Consider the following 6517-nt stretch of genomic DNA (forward strand, 5'->3'; position numbering starts at 1 on the left):
TGAATGGGAAACTCGCCTGAAACAAAGTATAGGTTTTCATTATGTGAATAATTTTAAAATCTTAGCTCAAACGGCTGCAAAACCTGTTCTGTTTGCCCAGCACGGGGATATTGAGTTCTATAAGATAAAGCCATAAACATGTTTGTCTGAGTCTTCTATCAAAAGTTACAGCGATTTATATGAAGTTGTTCAAAAACGCTTTATTTCGCCAAGACAATGCGTTTCTCACTGTTACATGCATTTGAATGGGAAACTCGCCTGAAACAAAGTATAGGTTTTCATTATGTGAATAATTTTAAAATCTTAGCTCAAACGGCTGCAAAACCTGTTCTGTTTGCCCAGCACGGGGATATGGAGTTCTATAAGATAAAGCCATAAACATGTTTGTCTGAGTCTTCTATCAAAAGTTACAGCGATTTATATGAAGTTGTTCAAAAACGCTTTATTTCGCCAAGACAATGCGTTTCTCACTGTTACATGCATTTGAATGGGAAACTCGCCTGAGACAAAGTATAGGTTTTCATTATGTGAATAATTTTAAAATCTTAGCTCAAACGGCTGCAAAACCTGTTCTGTTTGCCCAGCACGGGGATATTGAGTTCTATAAGATAAAGCCATAAACATGTTTGTCTGAGTCTTCTATCAAAAGTTACAGCGATTTATATGAAGTTGTTCAAAAACGCTTTATTTCGCCAAGACAATGCGTTTCTCACTGTTACATGCATTTGAATGGGAAACTCGCCTGAAACAAAGTATAGGTTTTCATTATGTGAATAATTTTAAAATCTTAGCTCAAACGGCTGCAAAACCTGTTTGCCCAGCACGGGGACATTGAGTTCTATAAGATAAAGTCATGAATACGTATATCTGAATCTTCCATCAAAAGTTACAGCGATTTATATGAAGTTGTTCAAAAACGCTTTATTTCGCCAAGACAATGCGTTTCTCACTGTTACATGCATTTGAATGGGAAACTCGCCTGAAACAAAGTATAGGTTTTCATTATGTGAATAATTTTAAAATCTTAGCTCAAACGGCTGCAAAACCTGTTCTGTTTGCCCAGCACGGGGATATTGAGTTCTATAAGATAAAGCCATAAACATGTTTGTCTGAGTCTTCTATCAAAAGTTACAGCGATTTATATGAAGTTGTTCAAAAACGCTTTATTTCGCCAAGACAATGCGTTTCTCACTGTTACATGCATTTGAATGGGAAACTCGCCTGAAACAAAGTATAGGTTTTCATTATGTGAATAATTTTAAAATCTTAGCTCAAACGGCTGCAAAACCTGTTTGCCCAGCGCGGGGACATTGAGTTCTATAAGATAAAGCCATAAACATGTTTGTCTGAGTCTTCTATCAAAAGTTACAGCGATTTATATGAAGTTGTTCAAAAACGCTTTATTTCGCCAAGACAATGCGTTTCTCACTGTTACATGCATTTGAATGGGAAACTCGCCTGAAACAAAGTATAGGTTTTCATTATGTGAATAATTTTAAAATCTTAGCTCAAACGGCTGCAAAACCTGTTCTGTTTGCCCAGCACGGGGATATTGAGTTCTATAAGATAAAGCCATAAACATGTTTGTCTGAGTCTTCTATCAAAAGTTACAGCGATTTATATGAAGTTGTTCAAAAACGCTTTATTTCGCCAAGACAATGCGTTTCTCACTGTTACATGCATTTGAATGGGAAACTCGCCTGAAACAAAGTATAGGTTTTCATTATGTGAATAATTTTAAAATCTTAGCTCAAACGGCTGCAAAACCTGTTCTGTTTGCCCAGCACGGGGATATTGAGTTCTATAAGATAAAGCCATAAACATGTTTGTCTGAGTCTTCTATCAAAAGTTACAGCGATTTATATGAAGTTGTTCAAAAACGCTTTATTTCGCCAAGACAATGCGTTTCTCACTGTTACATGCATTTGAATGGGAAACTCGCCTGAAACAAAGTATAGGTTTTCATTATGTGAATAATTTTAAAATCTTAGCTCAAACGGCTGCAAAACCTGTTCTGTTTGCCCAGCACGGGGATATTGAGTTCTATAAGATAAAGCCATAAACATGTTTGTCTGAGTCTTCTATCAAAAGTTACAGCGATTTATATGAAGTTGTTCAAAAACGCTTTATTTCGCCAAGACAATGCGTTTCTCACTGTTACATGCATTTGAATGGGAAACTCGCCTGAGACAAAGTATAGGTTTTCATTATGTGAATAATTTTAAAATCTTAGCTCAAACGGCTGCAAAACCTGTTTGCCCAGCACGGGGATATTGACTTCTATAAGATAAAGTCATGAATACGTATATCTGAATCTTCTATCAAAAGTTACAGCTATTTATATGAAGTTGTACAAAAACGCTTTATTTCGCCAAGACAATGCGTTTCTCACTGTTACATGCATTTGAATGGGAAACTCGCCTGAAACAAAGTATAGGTTTTCATTATGTGAATAATTTTAAAATCTTAGCTCAAACGGCTGCAAAACCTGTTCTGTTTGCCCAGCACGGGGATATTGAGTTCTATAAGATAAAGCCATAAACATGTTTGTCTGAGTCTTCTATCAAAAGTTACAGCGATTTATATGAAGTTGTTCAAAAACGCTTTATTTCGCCAAGACAATGCGTTTCTCACTGTTACATGCATTTGAATGGGAAACTCGCCTGAAACAAAGTATAGGTTTTCATTATGTGAATAATTTTAAAATCTTAGCTCAAACGGCTGCAAAACCTGTTTGCCCAGCACGGGGACATTGAGTTCTATAAGATAAAGTCATGAATACGTATATCTGAATCTTCCATCAAAAGTTACAGCGATTTATATGAAGTTGTTCAAAAACGCTTTATTTCGCCAAGACAATGCGTTTCTCACTGTTACATGCATTTGAATGGGAAACTCGCCTGAAACAAAGTATAGGTTTTCATTATGTGAATAATTTTAAAATCTTAGCTCAAACGGCTGCAAAACCTGTTTGCCCAGCACGGGGATATTGAGTTCTATAAGATAAAGTCATGAATACGTATATCTGAATCTTCTATCAAAAGTTACAGCGATTTATATGAAGTTGTTCAAAAACGCTTTATTTCGCCAAGACAATGCGTTTCTCACTGTTACATGCATTTGAATGGGAAACTCGCCTGAAACAAAGTATAGGTTTTCATTATGTGAATAATTTTAAAATCTTAGCTCAAACGGCTGCAAAACCTGTTCTGTTTGCCCAGCACGGGGATATTGAGTTCTATAAGATAAAGCCATAAACATGTTTGTCTGAGTCTTCTATCAAAAGTTACAGCGATTTATATGAAGTTGTTCAAAAACGCTTTATTTCGCCAAGACAATGCGTTTCTCACTGTTACATGCATTTGAATGGGAAACTCGCCTGAGACAAAGTATAGGTTTTCATTATGTGAATAATTTTAAAATCTTAGCTCAAACGGCTGCAAAACCTGTTTGCCCAGCACGGGGATATTGACTTCTATAAGATAAAGTCATGAATACGTATATCTGAATCTTCTATCAAAAGTTACAGCTATTTATATGAAGTTGTACAAAAACGCTTTATTTCGCCAAGACAATGCGTTTCTCACTGTTACATGCATTTGAATGGGAAACTCGCCTGAAACAAAGTATAGGTTTTCATTATGTGAATAATTTTAAAATCTTAGCTCAAACGGCTGCAAAACCTGTTCTGTTTGCCCAGCACGGGGACATTGAGTTCTATAAGATAAAGTCATGAATACGTATATCTGAATCTTCCATCAAAAGTTACAGCGATTTATATGAAGTTGTTCAAAAACGCTTTATTTCGCCAAGACAATGCGTTTCTCACTGTTACATGCATTTGAATGGGAAACTCGCCTGAAACAAAGTATAGGTTTTCATTATGTGAATAATTTTAAAATCTTAGCTCAAACGGCTGCAAAACCTGTTTGCCCAGCACGGGGATATTGAGTTCTATAAGATAAAGTCATGAATACGTATATCTGAATCTTCTATCAAAAGTTACAGCTATTTATATGAAGTTGTACAAAAACGCTTTATTTCGCCAAGACAATGCGTTTCTCACTGTTACATGCATTTGAATGGGAAACTCGCCTGAAACAAAGTATAGGTTTTCATTATGTGAATAATTTTAAAATCTTAGCTCAAACGGCTGCAAAACCTGTTCTGTTTGCCCAGCACGGGGATATTGAGTTCTATAAGATAAAGCCATAAACATGTTTGTCTGAGTCTTCTATCAAAAGTTACAGCGATTTATATGAAGTTGTTCAAAAACGCTTTATTTCGCCAAGACAATGCGTTTCTCACTGTTACATGCATTTGAATGGGAAACTCGCCTGAAACAAAGTATAGGTTTTCATTATGTGAATAATTTTAAAATCTTAGCTCAAACGGCTGCAAAACCTGTTTGCCCAGCACGGGGACATTGAGTTCTATAAGATAAAGCCATAAACATGTTTGTCTGAGTCTTCTATCAAAAGTTACAGCGATTTATATGAAGTTGTTCAAAAACGCTTTCTTTCGCCAAGACAATGCGTTTCTCACTGTTACATGCATTTGAATGGGAAACTCGCCTGAAACAAAGTATAGGTTTTCATTATGTGAATAATTTTAAAATCTTAGCTCAAACGGCTGCAAAACCTGTTTGCCCAGCATGGGGATATTGAGTTCTATAAGATAAAGTCATGAATACGTATATCTGAATCTTCCATCAAAAGTTACAGCGATTTATATGAAGTTGTTCAAAAACGCTTTATTTCGCCAAGACAATGCGTTTCTCACTGTTACATGCATTTGAATGGGAAACTCGCCTGAAACAAAGTATAGGTTTTCATTATGTGAATAATTTTAAAATCTTAGCTCAAACGGCTGCAAAACCTGTTTGCCCAGCACGGGGACATTGAGTTCTATAAGATAAAGTCATGAATACGTATATCTGAATCTTCCATCAAAAGTTACAGCGATTTATATGAAGTTGTTCAAAAACGCTTTATTTCGCCAAGACAATGCGTTTCTCACTGTTACATGCATTTGAATGGGAAACTCGCCTGAAACAAAGTATAGGTTTTCATTATGTGAATAATTTTAAAATCTTAGCTCAAACGGCTGCAAAACCTGTTTGCCCAGCACGGGGATATTGAGTTCTATAAGATAAAGTCATGAATACGTATATCTGAATCTTCTATCAAAAGTTACAGCGATTTATATGAAGTTGTTCAAAAACGCTTTATTTCGCCAAGACAATGCGTTTCTCACTGTTACATGCATTTGAATGGGAAACTCGCCTGAAACAAAGTATAGGTTTTCATTATGTGAATAATTTTAAAATCTTAGCTCAAACGGCTGCAAAACCTGTTCTGTTTGCCCAGCACGGGGATATTGAGTTCTATAAGATAAAGCCATAAACATGTTTGTCTGAGTCTTCTATCAAAAGTTACAGCGATTTATATGAAGTTGTTCAAAAACGCTTTATTTCGCCAAGACAATGCGTTTCTCACTGTTACATGCATTTGAATGGGAAACTCGCCTGAGACAAAGTATAGGTTTTCATTATGTGAATAATTTTAAAATCTTAGCTCAAACGGCTGCAAAACCTGTTTGCCCAGCACGGGGATATTGACTTCTATAAGATAAAGTCATGAATACGTATATCTGAATCTTCTATCAAAAGTTACAGCTATTTATATGAAGTTGTACAAAAACGCTTTATTTCGCCAAGACAATGCGTTTCTCACTGTTACATGCATTTGAATGGGAAACTCGCCTGAAACAAAGTATAGGTTTTCATTATGTGAATAATTTTAAAATCTTAGCTCAAACGGCTGCAAAACCTGTTCTGTTTGCCCAGCACGGGGACATTGAGTTCTATAAGATAAAGTCATGAATACGTATATCTGAATCTTCCATCAAAAGTTACAGCGATTTATATGAAGTTGTTCAAAAACGCTTTATTTCGCCAAGACAATGCGTTTCTCACTGTTACATGCATTTGAATGGGAAACTCGCCTGAAACAAAGTATAGGTTTTCATTATGTGAATAATTTTAAAATCTTAGCTCAAACGGCTGCAAAACCTGTTTGCCCAGCACGGGGATATTGAGTTCTATAAGATAAAGTCATGAATACGTATATCTGAATCTTCTATCAAAAGTTACAGCTATTTATATGAAGTTGTACAAAAACGCTTTATTTCGCCAAGACAATGCGTTTCTCACTGTTACATGCATTTGAATGGGAAACTCGCCTGAAACAAAGTATAGGTTTTCATTATGTGAATAATTTTAAAATCTTAGCTCAAACGGCTGCAAAACCTGTTCTGTTTGCCCAGCACGGGGATATTGAGTTCTATAAGATAAAGCCATAAACATGTTTGTCTGAGTCTTCTATCAAAAGTTACAGCGATTTATATGAAGTTGTTCAAAAACGCTTTATTTCGCCAAGACAATGCGTTTCTCACTGTTACATGCATTTGAATGGGAAACTCGCCTGAAACAAAGTATAGGTTTTCATTATGTGAA

This window comes from Rhamphochromis sp. 'chilingali' (genome assembly GCF_963969265.1).
Source record: "Rhamphochromis sp. 'chilingali' genome assembly, chromosome: 18".
Classification (NCBI taxonomy): domain Eukaryota; kingdom Metazoa; phylum Chordata; class Actinopteri; order Cichliformes; family Cichlidae; genus Rhamphochromis; species Rhamphochromis sp. 'chilingali'.